Source organism: Dreissena polymorpha, chromosome 8 (assembly GCF_020536995.1).
Source record: "Dreissena polymorpha isolate Duluth1 chromosome 8, UMN_Dpol_1.0, whole genome shotgun sequence".
In the NCBI taxonomy this organism is placed as follows: Eukaryota; Metazoa; Mollusca; class Bivalvia; order Myida; family Dreissenidae; genus Dreissena; species Dreissena polymorpha.
The window spans coordinates 98999459-99017038 of NC_068362.1; the positions used below are offsets into that span (position 1 = coordinate 98999459).

Sequence of the window (17580 nt, forward strand, 5' to 3'; positions counted from 1 at the left end):
GAGTGACTCATATAAATGATTTAGATTCATTTACTAGAAACTAATAGCTGTGCAGTCCCATCATAATGTCTCTGTTGACATTTAAACTTGGTACTGCAGTTCAGGAGTTTTGTTACACATATTCAATATAGATGTTTTCTCACACCTGTTAAGTAAAACACATTGCCAATGTGTTTTGTTACAAATGTACATAAACAAGGATGTTTAAATATTTAGCTGCATTTTAAGATACAAAGTGGTGCAGAACAATCTTTGCATATTGCCTATTTTATATAGTTACTGATGTGAAGTATGTTTGTAAAAGATGCACCATGTGAGTTATTATTATGTTATTTATAACTGGTATTTTTATGCCCCCGAAGGAGGGCATATAGTCATTGGACTGTCCGTCCATCTGTCCGTAACACTTTGCGTTTAGGTTTCGAAAAATGTCTATGTCCCTTGAGATATAACCTTCATATTTGGTATGCATGTGTATATGGACAAGGCCTTTCCATACACACACACATTTTGACCCCTGTGACCTTGACCTTGAACTTAGGGTCAGCGTTTAGGTTTCGAAATCTGCGTTTAGGTTTTGAAAAATGCTCATAACTTCTATGTCCCTTGAGATATAACCTTCATATTTGGTATGCATGGACAGGCATGCCCCGGAACAGGTCAGGGGCTACGGTTCAGGTTTTTTCTTGGCCATTTTTGAAAAAATGCAATTACGGGATTGGGAATTTTTTGTGCGAAAAGTCCGCAGATTTGGGTAAAAAAATTGATATTAAGCTTTTGTGACCGGTCTTTGTCCGTCGTCTTTCCGTCCGTCCACATTTGTTCGTAAACACTCTAGAGGCCACATTTATTGTCCGATCTTCATGAAACTTGGTCAGAAGCTTCGTCCCAATAAAATCTCGGTCAAGTTCGAAACTGGGTCGTGCCGGGTCAAAAACTAGGTCACTAGGTCAAAAAAAAGAAAAAACTTGTAAACAGTGTAGAAGTCACATTTCATGTCCAATCTTCATGTAACTTTGTCAAAAATTTTGTCTTAATTATATGTTGGTTGAGTTCAAAAGTGGTTCATGTCCGTTGAAAAACATGGCCGCCAGTGGGCAGGGCAGTATTCCTTATTTGGCTATTGAGAAACCTTGTAAACTCTCTAGAAGTCACAATTTTTTGCCCAATCATCATGAAAAATGGTCAAAATATTGGTTTAATTGATTTCTCGGACGAGTTCGAAAATGGTCCAGATCGGTGAAAAAACATGGCGGCCAGTGGGCGGGGCATTTTTCTCTATATGTATATAGTGAAAACATGTGAACACTCTAGAAGTCACATTTTTGGCTCAATTTTCATGAAATTTGGTCAGAACATTTGTTTCCTTGATACTAGAGTTGAGTTCGAAAATGGTTCTGGTCAGTTGAATAACATGGCTGCCGGGGGGGGGGGGCAGTTAGCCTTATTTTGCTATAGAGAAAACTTGTAAACACTAGAAGTCACAATATTTGCCCAATCATCATGAAAATTGGTCAAAACATTGGTTTTATTGATTTCTCGGACGAGTTTGAAAATGGTCCAGATCGGTGAAAAAACATGGCTGCCAGTGGGTGGGGCATTTTTCTCTATATGTATATTGTGAAAACATGTGAACACTCTAGAAGTCACATTTTTGGCCCTATTTTCATGAAAATTGGTCAGAACATTTGTTTCCTTGATATGAGAGTTAAGTTTGAAAATGGTTCCGGTCAGTTGAATAACATGGCTGCCGGGGGTGGGGGTGGGGGTGGGGGGAGTTTTCCTTATTTGGCTCTAGAGAAACCTTGTAAACACTCTAGAAGTCACAATTTTTGCCCAATCATCATGAAAGTTTGTCAAAACATTGTTTTTATTGATTTCTCGGACGAGTTAGAAAATGGTCCAGATCGGTGAAAATACATGGCTGCCAGTGGGTGGGGCATTTTTCTCTATATGTATATAGTGAAAACATGTGAGCACTCTAGAAGTCACATTTTTGGCCCAATTTTCATGAAATTTGGTCAGAACATTTGTTTCCTTGATATGAGAGTTGAGTTAAAAAATGGTTCCGGTCAGTTGAATAACAAGCTGCCAGGGGGGGGGGCAGTTTTCTTATATTTATACATTGTAAAAAAAGCTTGTGAAAACTCTAGAAGTCACATTTTTTGCCCAATCCTCATGAAACTTGGTGAAAAAATTGGTGTTATAAATATCACATAATTAATGCCATAATTATTGCCCTTAGATTGTCCAAATTTTCATTATATAATACAAAATCCTTGTAAACACTCTAGAGGTCACAATTTTGTTTCAGATTTTATGAATCTTGGTCATATTACCGGGTAGGTTTCGAAAAAGCCTCAACTTCTATCAAGCGTTTATAGGGGGCATAAGTCATCCTATGGTGACAGCTCTTGTTATCCCCCGCCATAGGGGGAGGGATATTGTTTTGGCTTTGTCCTTCCGTCTGTCTTTCCGTCCTTCCGGCACTTTTGTTTCCGAAGTAGGGCTGCAACGAATCTAAAAAATGTGTTCGAATCCGAATCCAAATATCGTTTCTTGCAGTTTTTTTCGGATCCGGATCCCTCATATAAGAGCAGATTAGAATTGTCTTTCTAAATTAAAGAAATCAAAGTTGTAGATGTATAATTTGACTAATAAACATTACATATTTATAAACAAAAAACTTAACACATTTTTCGTTTAACATTTTAGCAATATCAAAATAAAAAGAGACCTTAAGACTTATTCACGTTATAGTTTGCTCGTTTACATACACTTTTCACTGTTCATACAGATTACAGTTTGATGTTTGTTTTCACAAAAATTTACATATCAACATTGTCCTGGTTCAGGCAAGCCCTATGAGCACTGACAAGGTCTCCTGCTGTGGAGATTTTCTCACTGGGTTTTAAGGTTCCTTGCATCACAAGATAGCATTTAAACTTATGATATGACGAAATATGCTTTCAAGCCAATACAATTCATTAAGCAGGATTACAATTTGACAGGTCGCGAATTTATGCAAAATTTATCTGAATAACATTCCAGCCACACTGGCTCCACTACCGCTGTTTTTAATACAACTCAGAAAGACAATATATATATATAAGGATTGAAAACTTACTTATCTATAAAAATTGCATTTGTAATGTGTAAATCCTCCATGATTTTGATTTAGTTTTGCTCATTACGTAATGTCCAATGACACTCTTATACAATAAAAGCAGAATGATCTGCTATTTGACTGTCACACGGTAATAAATATCGACTATTATATGTATCTTTTATCCTTTAAACATAACCAGTCTGTATAAAAAACAATACTGGTGAAAACAGCGTTAGGTTACATACAACTATGAACATAAATAATCGGAACCAAAATATCCAGGGGTGGATCCGTACCCGCTATTCCGAAGTTGGATCCGATATCATCGGATATTTCGGGTACCCGTTGCAGCCCTAGTCCGGAGCCATATCTTGGACGTGCTTTGGCGGATTTCAATGAAACTTGGTATGAGTATGTATATGGATAAGAGGATGATGCATGCCTAATGGCTTGTACACCATCTGTTAATAACAGAGTTATGGCCCTTTGTATCTTGAAAAAATGCTTTTTTGTGTCCAGAGCCATATCTTGGACGTGCTTTGGCAGATTTCAATGAAACTTGGTATGAGTATGTATATGGATAAGAGGATGATGCATGCCTAATGGCTTGTACACCATCTGTTAATAACAGAGTTATGGCCCTTTGTATCTTGAAAAAATGCTTTTTTGTGTCCAGAGCCATATCTTGGAAGTGCTTTGGCGGATTTCATTGAAACTTGTTGAATATATATATGGATAAGAGGATGATGAAAGCTCAATGGCATTGTACACCTTTGGATAATAAAGGAGTTATAGCTCTTTGTATCTTGAAAAAAATGCTTTTTTGAGTGTCAAATATAACACTCTTGTGTCCAGAAGCATATTGGCAGGGGATATCAATTCAACGAATTTGCTTGTTTAAATTATTTCTGAGTGAAGCAATAGTTAGCTCTTGTGAATTAACGTTGCCTCCAATTTTGAAATTATATGATGAGCTTTTACTTGGGCCCTTCTGATTCCTTGTTGTTATGTCCCGCTTAAAATCTACAAATCTAGTCTATGTTTTGCGTTTTTGTGAACCAAAGAATTTATATGCCTGCATGTACTGTACTTACATACTTGTGAAGTTTGATTTCTGTGCAAATGTATTAAATTTTATTGTTCTTTAGAAGAAGGGTTGAACAGTAGAAATGATGATCCGTGATGAATATGTTGATGACTTTTGTATGTACATTTTTATCTTTTACCTATATATTTATTGGCAATATAGTTTTTAAAGTAAAATATATAAATAGTTTGGCCAGTGATTGTGCATAGTGATGTTGCAATTTGAGTTTTATATAACTGGGGATGCAACAGGTTCATTGGTTAATCCCATTATTTACTTTTTTCAGCAAATGCAATTTTGCATGGGTCATACTGCTGTGGTGGATCTTTCTGTTAAGAATATAATCTAAATTACGCTAGAAGAGCTTACCTTCATTATTTAGTCTATAACTGCAAGAATAAGCTGAACAAAATTAAATTACATTACAGCACTTAAATATTTTTGATGGAGTACTTTGTCAATTGATTTTTAAACATTTGACATTTCAAACAAATACAAAATAGAAACATAATCGACTAATATTTAAAATGACAGTGTTCCACAGGTGTGTGTGAAAAAACTTCAACCTTACTGAAAAGCCCATAAACACTAAGAAATCAACAAATATTTTGTACAATATTTCGAAAAATAAAGTTAACACATAAAGAATTAATGTTCCTTATAACAAAAGCCAAAATATCAACGCTAGATGTGGTCTGGTAACATAGATGTAACGCGATACAAAAGGCTCGTTTTAATTGATTGTGTCACAATATACTACATGTGACTTTCCAGATATGATATTGGAACATTTACGAGGGAACGCCAAATTGGCTTTGGGCAGCTTCGGAAGCCTGGCGTGGTTCTCATGAATTCTTCAGTCTTCCAACTTTATTTTACGAAATACTTTTTGAAATAATCGTTGAATTTGAGTATTTATGATACTTTCATTGGCCCATCCAAGACAAATTAATTACTTATAATTGTTATACCTTTATTTATTATCAACATGCTTTTACGAATCAAAATTAAATATAAATTAAATTACAAAATATTCAAATAAACACAAACATGATGTGGCTGATTACTGTATTAAACAAAGGTAAGAGCCATAAATATTCTTTAATTATGGCCCCCTTCAAAGAAGAGGGGGTATATTGCTTTGCACATGTCGGTCTGTCGGTACGTCCACCAGGTGGTTTCCGGATGATAACTAAAGAACGCTTATGCCTAGGATCATGAAACTTCATAGGTACATTGATCATGACTCACAGATGACCCCTATTGATTTTCAGGTCACTAGGTCAAAGCTCAAGGTCACGGTGACCCGAAATAGTAAAATGGTTTACGGATGATAACTCAAGAACGCTTATGCCTAGGATCATGACACTTATTAGGTACATTGATCATGACTCGCAGATGACCCCTATTGATTTTCAGGTCACTAGGTCTAAGGTCAAGGTCACAGTAACCTGAAATAGTAAAATGGTTTTCAGATGATAACTCAAGAACGCTTATGCCTAGGATCATGAAACTTGATAGGTAGATTGATCATGACTCGCAGTTGACCCCTATCGATTTTCAGGTAACTATATCAAAGGTCACGGTGACCTGAAATAGTAAAATGGTTTCCGGATGATAACTCAAGAAGGCTAATGGCTACAATCATGAAACTTCATAGGTACATTGATCATGACTCACAGATGACCCCTATTGATTTTCAGGTCACTAGGTCAAGGTCATGGTGACCCGATATAGTAAAATGGTTTCTGGATGATAACTCAAGAACGCTTATGCCTAGGATCATGAAACTTCAAAGGTACATTGATCATGACTCGCAGATGAGCCCTATCGATTTTGAGGTCACTAGGTCAAAGGTCAAGTTCACCATGACCCAAAATAGTAAAATGGTTTCCGGATGATAACTGAAGAACACTTATTCCCAGATCATGATCATGAAACTTGATAGGTAGATTGATCATGACTCGCAGATGACCCCTATTGATTTTCAGGTCACAAGGTCAAAGGTCAAGGTCACGGTGACCCGAAATAGTAAAATGGTTTCCGGATGATAATCAAGAACGCCTATGGCTAGGATCATGAAACTTCATAGGTACATTGATCATGACTGGCAGATGACCCCTATTGATTTTCAGGTCACTAGGTCAAAGGTCAAGGTCACAGTGACAAAAAACATATTCACACAATGGCTGTTACTACAACGGAGAGCCTATATGGGGGGCATGCATGTTTTACAAACAGCCCTTGTTTTGTAAGGGTTTTCATAATATTGCTAAATGTTATAAACGGTTTGTTTACGGTTAACCTCTTAATGTTTTTGTACCCCCCGCAAACAAAGTTTAGAGGGAAATATAGGAGTGAGCTTGTCTGTTGGTCCATACTAAGTGTCTGCTCTCTAATTCAAGTTGTTTTCATCTGATCTTCACCAAATTGGTCAGATGTTGTATCTAGATGATGTGTAGGTCAAGTTGGAATACCGGTATGGGTCATGCCGGGTCAAAAACGAGGTCATGGTGTCACTTAGTGCGTTTTAAACATTGAGCATGGTGTCCGCTCTTAAATTCAAGTAGTTTTCATCCGAGCTTCACCACACTTGGTCAGAAGTTGTATCTAGATGATGTCTAGGCCAAGTTCGAACATGGGTCATGGTAGGTCAAAAACTAGGTCACGGGGTCACTTTGTGCGTTTTAAACATTGTGCATGGTGTCCGCTCTCTAATTCAAGTAGTTTTCATCCTATCTTCACCACACTTGGTCAGAAGTTGTATCTAGATGATGCGTAGGTTAAGTTCGAACATGGGCCATGCCGTGTCAAAAACTAGGTCATGGGGTCACTAAGTATATTTTAAATATTGAGCATGGTGTCTGCTGTTTTTGTGAAGATTACATGCAAAATATTCTGATTCAATGCGGCATGTGGTGGTATTTGTCACATCTGTGACAAAGTTCTAGTTGTAACCTGTTGCATCCTTGGATATATTGACAATTTGTACAACTTATTTAAAATTAAATATGTCACATTACTGTGGTTGTATATCATTAAAGCTCAGCTAGTATTAAAGCTCAGCTAGTCATTGTCGGCTAGGGTACTACTTAAATTTACCCCGTGTACTCTTAAGTATACTTAAATGTACCATGGGTATAGAAAATATTATAATACGTACCCTTCCAATTTTGACTACTTGAGTTTTATTCTTGCTTTAAATCCGATGTCATAAAACTCACTACTAATACAAAACACAATCCTGCTTCAACAAAAGCTGCCTCAACATTCTTTATTGAGTATGAGTTTTGATAATATAGAGGCCATTTTACAAAAAATTTACATAAATAATTGGGGAAAAAAAAGCAGACAACTACAAATATGCGTTAGAAATCTCAGGTACATCTTTCCTTACCCAGGGTACATTTTAGTATACTTAAGAGTACCCAGGGTACTTTTATGTAGTACACGAGCAGACAATGACCAAGCCAGCATTATTTAACAACCTTTTGATTAGAGTTCCTATTTTTGCATACAAATTGTTTGACCAGTAAAGATGCATATATGCTAGGTGCTTGTTGAGTCGTGGGTTCTTTTTGAGTCGGGGGTATGGAGATCGCGTTAAATCCCTCGATAGAGCTTTCCCATATGATGCGGAACGTTAGGGAAAATGTTTTGACAATGTCACCATTGTTTTGCTGATCAAAATTGCAACAAAACAGGTCCATATTTGTTCATATAGTGTGCCTAACTAACACAAAATAGTTCAATTATGAGTATTTTACATACTACATCGTCTGTTGACATTTGTTCACAAGATTTAACTCCCCTTCAATGTCAGTTTTAAGACTATTTATAGAATAAAAATCATTAAATTGGAATAGCCAATCAGAATGCATGGCTCAACAAGAACCTATTTCCAAGATGGCGGTTTGACACATCAACATGATTATTTATTGTTATTACAGACAATTAATATTTCAAATGTCAAATGTAAAGATAAATGGTTAATACATTTTGTAATTATCTTTCTGATTCATAGTCATGTATTTATCAAATATTTGTGATGTAACAACTTGATAAAAATTACCCACGACTCAACAAGCAGATAGCATACAAATCTATATATGTGAACAGTTGTTTAGGGATTTATTAACTGTTTTAGCCACATAATATTTATCTTTCTCTGTTTTACATGAAGGTTAATAATTAAAATTTTATGAAGTTCTCTATGTTAAAGTTTTACCTTATGTCCATTAATATGTACATATTTGTTAATGACTGTTACATTTCTGAGTTAATAACTGTTACATTTCTGAATTAAGTTATGTCTTTTGCGTGAATAAATGATTGTTTTAATGCAATTTTCTTTTCCCTGCGAAATAACAATAGGAAATTGGTAGAAGTGGTGACTATTATCACAATCATGCTTTAATGAAAATATGGAAAGGGCTTATATGATTGTGCACAATAGTGTGCCCTTTTGACAAAAAAGAACCCTGCGTTTTCCAAGTCCTAGCTGCAGGGCTGCAAAATGACAAAATACTAAAAATGTGAGCTCAAAAAGGGTGAGAAATTCGAGCTCCTAACAAGGGGAGAAATGTTAGTTTCGAAAAGGATTAGAAATTTGAGGTAAAGCATATAATTTGCAATATTAATGAATAATCACAGCTTTTATTCAGGCTTTGATATGAAATGTAAGGGTCAGAACCTTTTTACTGAAACGGGTTTGAAGGCAATTTTCTGACAACTTGTTTCATTTACTAAGATGAACAAGAGATGTGTTTGTCAGAAACACAATGCTCCGCTTTGAATTTAACCTTGAAGGTCGACCTTGACCTTTCACCACTCAAAATGTGCAGCTCTATCAGATACACATGCATGCCAAATATCAAGTTGCTATCATCAATATTGCAAAAGTTATGACCAAAGTTAAAGTTTTGTGACACATGCACATGTGACAGACAGGCCAAAAATGTGGGGATGGTTTAAAATGATAACAATTGCAATAATAATTAAACAAGAGATTTTTATAGTACTTAGTCATGAATAAGCCCAATGTTGCATGTCATGATCGGATGTAAGTTGTAATTATCATAGTTATAATACAAATTAATGAAATATGGGCATAATTAAGGCAATTTGTAGGTAGGATTAATTAAAATTGCGCATGCACAACAGGCAGGTTTGAATGATGTATGTTTACTTGTGCACAACAAGCAGGTTTGAATGAAGTATGTTTACTTGTGCACAAAAGGCAGGTTTGAATGATGTATGTTTACTTGTGCACAACAAGCAGGTTTGAATGAAGTATGTTTACTTGTGCACAAAAGGCAGGTTTGAATGATGTATGTTTACTTGTGTATGAATTTTTTGTTGTAAAAGTTATGTTTAAGGAGAGAAAGATGGTCAGAGCTGGAGAATCAATTATGTCACCTTATTCATTGTGGGGGTGTAATAAAAAAGATGCAGATACTATGCAGTATCATCACTTGCAGAAGATTACACAAATCAAGACTTGAATAATTGTATGATATTCAAAATCACAGAAAACATGCACAATGTATGATCATAAAGAAATTACAACTTGGGTTGTATAGAGAAATAACAATAATAATGCAATTTAAAATAAATATACAGTCTTTTGAAATAACAATGAACTTGCTTTTACATAGGCAAAATGAAACATGTAATGCATTTACTTATTAAAAAAAAGATTAGATTGGAATGGGCCCATGGTCTCTTTAAAATAGACTTATATGATACAGAACTGCTTGGGAGATAGCTTAATATGGAAAACAGACGTTCAATCGAGTAAACTAGCAATCTTGGAGATGTCCTTATCACAGCAATTGGAAGCATTTTCAGTGCGGAAAAAAAATACACTCCCATTTCTTAAATACAATCTATACTGCTAACAAAAGATCAGTTCATCTTAATTTCAATGCAGATGAGGGCGCATTTCTATGCAGGGATCTAGGCAAAAGCTTAGAGATATTAAAACTTCGAACCAAACAAATCCAATTTCGTCCACGACTATTTGTCAGCAAAGGATTCCAATCTCACCTAAAAAGCCATACAACTACAGATTATATAAATCTATAAGCATTAAATCTCTGTTCCTCCAAGAGACTTCGTGCCAACTGTAAGTTGGAGACAGGCTTGTTTGAGCAATCGTGAGTTGATTGTTACAAATATATTCGGTACATAAAAGGCACTTATTCGACTGCAATTTTTTGTCATGTGATGTAAGATGGTTTATATAAGTACGTTTATCCATTTCAATATGATGGTATAAAAACAAATTGCATGCATTACTTTTAACTTGTGACTTATGCATTTCCAGTTGAATTTTTAAAATAATCAAATCTAAAGTTTCCAGTTTTGTGTTGCATGGCTTTTTTAGTGTATATATACAGGTAGGGTATGCGTTTTTTCAACATGTGTTTTTCAGACAAAGGATGCAAGTATTATTAACAACAATAAGTTTTTCCCAAAATATTTTTGCATAATTTCTCAGTGGATTAAAAAACAACAACAACCTTGGTGTCGGAACCAATGTTTAATAATTAATTAAATGCTTCATGATCCACCGTTGGAGATAGGTCACAGAATAGTTTGTATTCACAAATAATTAATGATACATCACATTGGTTGCCGAGTCCTGATCTGCAGGTAAGCCCGACCAATCAAATGATGCCTTTAAAATAGTCACATTGCTAGCCCTGCTATGTTGTCATATTAACCATTATCCTTTTCCTTTTTGTGGCATTTACCTTAAGTCACTCAAATGATAATTGCTTTCCACCTTTCATTTAAAGAGTATCGAAAAGTGTGAATCAATATTTATGAAAAAAATAATTGTCCAGCCAGTTCTGCCACAATCTTTAATAGTAGTGGAAAGGGAAAAGAGGAGTATAACATGGTCTCTAACAATGTAATTGTATTACCTTAGGATCGTGGTATGTGTGCTGTAGACAAAGAGGCACACACTAATCAGCTGATATTAAATGCTTATGTACATAAATAAGGAATTAACTATTTTACTTATGTTTGAGTACATAAAAAATCATTTAAACGTGTTTTATTCAGCAAATCATACATATTTGAAAATCAAGCACTTTTGCATTAAAATTTCGGGTAAAACATTTATGATACATATACTCATAGATTAAAATCTACTAAAAATACAAAAAAACATGTTCACTGTTTTGAACATATATAGAAAAGAAAAAAACACCATTCACCAGAATAACATTATGTAAATATAAAGTTTGAACAAGTTGTTGGATTTCAAAGTTGGAAAAAGCTTTTTGGAAAAAGCTTTTTATAAAACAAAGATAAAACCAATGGAATGACAAGGTCTACAAATAAATTATATCTACAGTTTCCCCGAATGTAAAGATACAATAATTCATTTTTATAGTTTATAAATAAGACATTTGCTCAAAATTTGCATTTCTTTCCTCATTCATTTCAGAAATACGAAATAAAAGCTACTTATACTAAAGGGTTGATGAAGAATTGAATCAATGGAAATACTTAACTTGCCTGTGTTCCCAATTATAACGCCATGAAGATTCTGTATCATTAACAAAACTATAATATTGTGACAAGACTGACGGAACTGCGATTTTTGATTTACAAAGGCAAACAATGGAAAATTGTTAACCCTTTCAGCACTGGAACCAAATTTTAAAAGCCTTTGCAAACAGTTTGGATCCAGATGATGGAACATGGCGTCTCATCAGGATTCAAACTGTGCTATTCTAATAGTATTCTTTGAAAAAAAATCTAAGAAAATGCTTATTTTAGAAATTCAGCAGATGACATTTTAGCAGACGACAAATTTCCCAGCATGCAAAGGGTTAAAGCCTTTGGCTAAGACTATACGTTACTTGGGCAGACATATGAAACTGAAATTTTGAAATCTTAAATAGAAAGAATGCTACAGTGCAGTAATAACAGATTTGCATATCCTTGATTTATATTGATATTGTAACTTAAAAAAACTCCACCCCCTTACTGTAGAAGAAATAATTTACAATTTGGAATGTTTATAGTCTCTAGCGCAAAAAAAGTCTTCTGTCTTGTCCATGAAAGCAATGTTGTCACTTCAACCTTTGACCGATGCAAACCTCATAATACAACTGAAATGATTGGATAATAGAGTAATTTGTATTACCTGACAGTGGACATTTCTAAACAAGAGCACCGCCTTGCGGGTGCAGACCGCTCATCTATTTTCTTTTTAAAGGTGAAGGGACTCTCATTTTCAATCACAAAGGAGGGAGGAGTGGAGTGAAGAGGGGTGTATAGTGTGGGGTTGTGGACATTTATTACATTATCTTCCAAAAAAGCGAAAAAAAAAAAAATCGGGGGGGGGGGGGGGGGGGGTGGGGGGCGATGGGGGGGGGGGGGTTTGGGTGCGATGGTTGGACGGTATTTCAAACATAACAGTTAAAAAAAAAAATGGGAGGGGGGGGGTATAGTGTGAGTGTGTGGTGGTAATTTGTGAGATGATCTTAACAAAAAAAAAAAAAAAAAATTGGGGGGGGAGTGGGGTTGGGGGGTGGGGTGGGGGTATAGTGTGAGGGTGTGGTGGTCATTTGTGAAATGATCTTAAAAAAAAAAAAATATATATAAAAAAAATAGGGGGGGGGGGAAGGGGGAGGGGGGGGAGGGCACAGGGGATGGTTTGGGTGGAGTCTATTGTGGTATGTCAGGTAAGAGTAGTTTCATCAAAGTATCAATCAAATCTAATCATAAATAAAGAAGTTATGGCAATTTTAGCAAAATTTAATAATTTGACCTTGAGAGTCAAGGTCATTCAAAGGTCAAAGTAAAATTCAAGTTGCCAGGTACAGTAACCTCATTATAGCATGTAAGTATTTGAAGTTTGAAAGCAATAGCCTTGATACTTAAGAAGTAAAGTTGATCGAAACACAAAATTTAACCATATATTAAAAGTTACTAAGTCAAAAAAGGGCCATAATTCCGTAACAATGACAACCAGAGTTATGCAACTTGTCCTTTTACTGTACCCTTATGATAGTTTGTGAGTGTTCCAAGTATGAAAGCAATATCTATGATACTTTAGGGGTAAAGTAGACCAAAACATAAATCTTAACCAAATTTTCAATTTTCTAAGTATAAAGGGCCCATAATTCCGTCCAAATGCCAGTCAGAGTTACATAACTTTGCCTGCACGGTCCGCTTATGATAGTTCATAAATCTTGCAAGTATGAAAGCAATAGCTTTGATACTGTAGGAATAAAGTGGACCTAAACAAAAAAACTTGATCAAATTTTCAATTTTCTAAGTATAAAAAGGGCACATAATTCTGTCAAAATGCCAGTCAGAGTCACATTACTTTGCCTGCACAGTCCCCTTATGATAGTTAGTAAGTGTTGCAAGTATGAAAGCAATAGCTTTGATGCTTAAGGAATAAAATGGACCTAAACACAAAACTTAACCAAAATTGTCAATTTTCTAAGTATAAAAAGGGCACATAATTCTGTCAAAATGCATGCCAGAGTTATCTAACTTTGCCTGCCCAGTCCCCTCATGATAGTAAGTAAGTGTACCAAGTTTGAATGCAATAGCATTGATACTAACTGAGAAAAGTGGAACTAAACGCAAAACTTAACCAAAATTTTCAATTTTTTAAGTATAAAAAGGGCACATAATTCTGTCAAAATGCATGCCAGAGTTATCTAACTTTGCCTGCCCAGTCCCCTCATGATAGTAAGTAAGTGTACCAAGTTTGAATGCAATAGCATTGATACTTTCTGAGAAAAGTGGACCTAAACGCAAAACTTAACCGGACGCCAACGCCGATGCCAAGGTGATGACAATAGCTCATAATTTTTTTTCAAAAAATAGATGAGCTAAAAATGTTAACAGGGAAAGTTGTAGGCAATAAGTTTGTATTGTAGAATGGAACTATGGTACACAGTACTTTTAAACGGATTCAGATTAAGAGGGCAGAATGGTGTATGACGCTGATTGAATTGGCTAAGAGTTGAGAATTAAAACCCTTAAAGTCACTCTGTTTAAAGTATTACATAAACTGCTTTTGCACACACTACTATTTTCAGACAAAACTCATATGTTTGCTTGTACTGGTTAACATTGCTAAGTATATTATGCATAAATGTATCGATTATATGTGCTGAAAATCTCTTAAACATTTTTAAGAATTTATGCACAAAACACCTATTTAATACTAGTAAAAGGAACAGACAGGTAACTATGTATAACCATCTAGACAATATATACAATAAGTAGAAAGGAAGATAATCACCTTAAAGGCAAGTAATGGCTAATCATACTTAAATGCATAAATTCTTCCAGCAAATGACTGTAACGAGCCTGTCATCCAAATCAACTGAAGGCAATATGGCACCCAGTCGTGCCCCCGTCCCTCTAGTAAGTGAATATTTTTGACGAAATTTTCTATAAAGTCAAATCTACTTAATATGTATATAAATACAAAATGCTAAAAAAATAAAATAAACATGAATGAAATGTTATACAGTCTCAATATATATTTTAATCACCAGATGACAGAAATGCAGTAATTGCCCCTAAGAATAAGTGATCACACTACAATCATACTTTACAACTATCCAATTATATTGGTGAAATAATAATCAAACAAGAAACACGTCAACACCACAAAACAAGATGTTCATAATGTTCTAGCCCTTTTCCCCATAAAAAGCAAAGCAAAAATGACTTGCAACCAGCATCAAACCAGAACAGCCTACGAGTAATTTGCAGTCTGTTCAGGTTTTATGCCGTTTTCTGCTCATTAGTAACTAAGGGTTGGAAATGAAGCCTTTAAAACTTAAATTAAGTAAGAAAGGTATTTATTTTATGCTTTCCGGTGGTTTATAGAGAAATATCAGTAAAATAAAAATGATAGTTTAAACAGTGAAAAATAACAGTCATTGTTTTACTGTGAAATGACGTCATTTTTTTGACGTCAAAATTATCCAGTTAAACTCTTTTGCAATGTCAGTGGTTCAAGCCCCGTTAGGGGTTACTTTTTTAAATTTTATTTTTGAATTTTTACTGGAGCTTTTTAGATCCAATGTTTACATTTATCATTTTAAAGCATTTTATGACAAACTTCAATACATGCCGAAATCTGTGAAAAGGCCCCTTTAAAGCCATTTGCCCCAAAAGAACTTCAATTCTAGGTCTGTGAATAAGCAACCTATGTGAAAAATTTAAGAGCAATATTTTCATCCAAATGTTTGGCAATACATTTAAGGGTGTACATTGTAGAAAACATTTTCTACCTGATATGAATTAATTAAACTGATCTTTAATATCAGTTTGTTAACACCTATTTATTTTGCTCTATTTCATCAAAAACCTAAAACTCATTTAAACATTTATAATTCCATATTCTGGATAGAACCAGTTCTTTGTAATACGTGTATATCTAAAGAATTCTCCCAGACTTTGTATCCAACCATGGACCTCCTGATCATTAGGAAGACACCACATCCATTATGCCATTGCGACCTTAACTTTTATAGATCAGTTAAAGTTTACACATCACTTGATACAAATATGGCATAAATTCATTATATATAAAAATTAAATTTAAATGTAATCTCACAACTTTTCAAGTTAAAGTTTCATGAAAAGATGTTAAATGGTCTGTTCATGTATATCCTTTTCCCTTGTAATGTATATTATTTTCACTTATATATACATGTAACAAGTCATACAATCAACAAATTCATCAACATACATCACATACTAAAATAATAACTCTTGAGTATAGTTTAAAATAAAACATCATCAAATAAACTGTATAGTGAAACATACAAAACATGCAGCAATACTTCACGTTATCAAAATATTTTATGTCATAGTTTCAATAAGCATACAGCCATTAATCACAATTTGCATTCACAACAGTACTTTTCAAGAAATAAAACATGAGCACAATACTGATTAAAAATATCAGCAATACTAACAAAGTTCTTTGGGATATTTAATAGTCAACAGTTAACTCACATAGCATTTTACATTCATACAAAACAAACATACTGTAACTGAAAACCTCTTAATATATGTATTGTATCCCCATGGGAATGACGGCAGCACATGTTTTTAACAAGAGAACCGCCTTGCGGGTGCAGACCGCTCATCTATTTTTCTTTTTAAAGGTGAAGGGACCTATCTCAATTCAATCACAAAGGAGGGAGGGGTGGAGTGGAGAGGGGTGTACAGTGTGGGGGTGTGGTCATTTATTACATTATCTTCCAAAAATGCAAAAATAAAAGCAAGAACAAAACAAAAAATTGGGTGGAGGGATTCTTGGGTGGGATGGTTGGACGGTATTTCAAAAATAAAATAATAAATTTAAATTTGTCAGAAACACAATGCCCTCTATTGCACCGCTATGGAAAAAAAAATGTTGTTTTTTTTTTACCATTGACCTTGAAGAATGACCTTGACCTTGAACTTCCACCACTCAAAATGTGCAGCTTTATGAGAACGCCGCTTTGAAATATTTTTTTGACCTTTGCCCTTGCAGGATGACCTTGACCTTGAAGGAAGACCTTGACCTTGAACTTCCACCACTCAAAATGTGCAGTTTCATGATAACCCCGCTTTGAATTTTTTATATATTTTTTTGACCTTTGACCTTGAAGGATGACCTTGACCTTGAAGGATGACCTTGACCTTGAACTTCCACCACTCAAAATGTGCAGCTTCATGATAACGCCGCTTTGAATTTTTTTTACCTTTGACCTTGAAGTATGACCTTGACCTTGAAGAATGACCTTGACCTTGAACTTCCACCACTCAAAATGTTCAGCTTCATGAGAACACCGCTTTGAAATTTTATTTTATTTTTTTGACCTTGAAGGATGACCTTGACCTTGAACTTCCACCACTCAAAATGTGCAGCTTTATGAGATACACATGCATGCCAAATATCAAGTTGCTATCTTCAATATTAAAAAAGTTATGGCCTATGTTAAAGTTTTCGGACCGACAGATGCCATTTATTTGACCTTGAAGGATGACCTTGACCTTCACCTTTCACCTTTCAAAATGTTCAACTCCATAAGATACACATGCATGCCAAATATCAAGTTGCTATCTTCAATATTGAAAAAGTTATGGCCAATGTTAAAGTTTTCGGACGGACAGACACCATAAATTTGACATTTGACCTTGAAGGATGACCTTCACCTTTCACCACTCAAAATGTGCTGCTCCATGAGATGCATGCCAAATATCAAGTTGCTATCTTTAAAAGTGAAGGGGTGGGGAATGGGGGGTATAGTGTGAGGGTGTGGTGGTCATTTATTAGATAATATTTAATTTTAAAAAAATAATCGGGGGATTGAGGGGGGATTCCGGGGGG

The 17580-nt window shown here is 34.9% G+C and overlaps 1 long non-coding RNA gene across 1 annotated transcript; it reads left to right on the forward strand.

The window, feature by feature from the left end:
• Positions 1-8905: 8905 nt before the first annotated feature.
• LOC127841829 (uncharacterized) lies at positions 8906-9916 on the forward strand. The gene is made up of 2 exons (XR_008031347.1): positions 8906-9401; positions 9440-9916. It is a non-coding gene; the product is annotated as an uncharacterized LOC127841829 (long non-coding RNA).
• The last annotated feature ends 7664 nt before the right edge of the window (positions 9917-17580 follow it).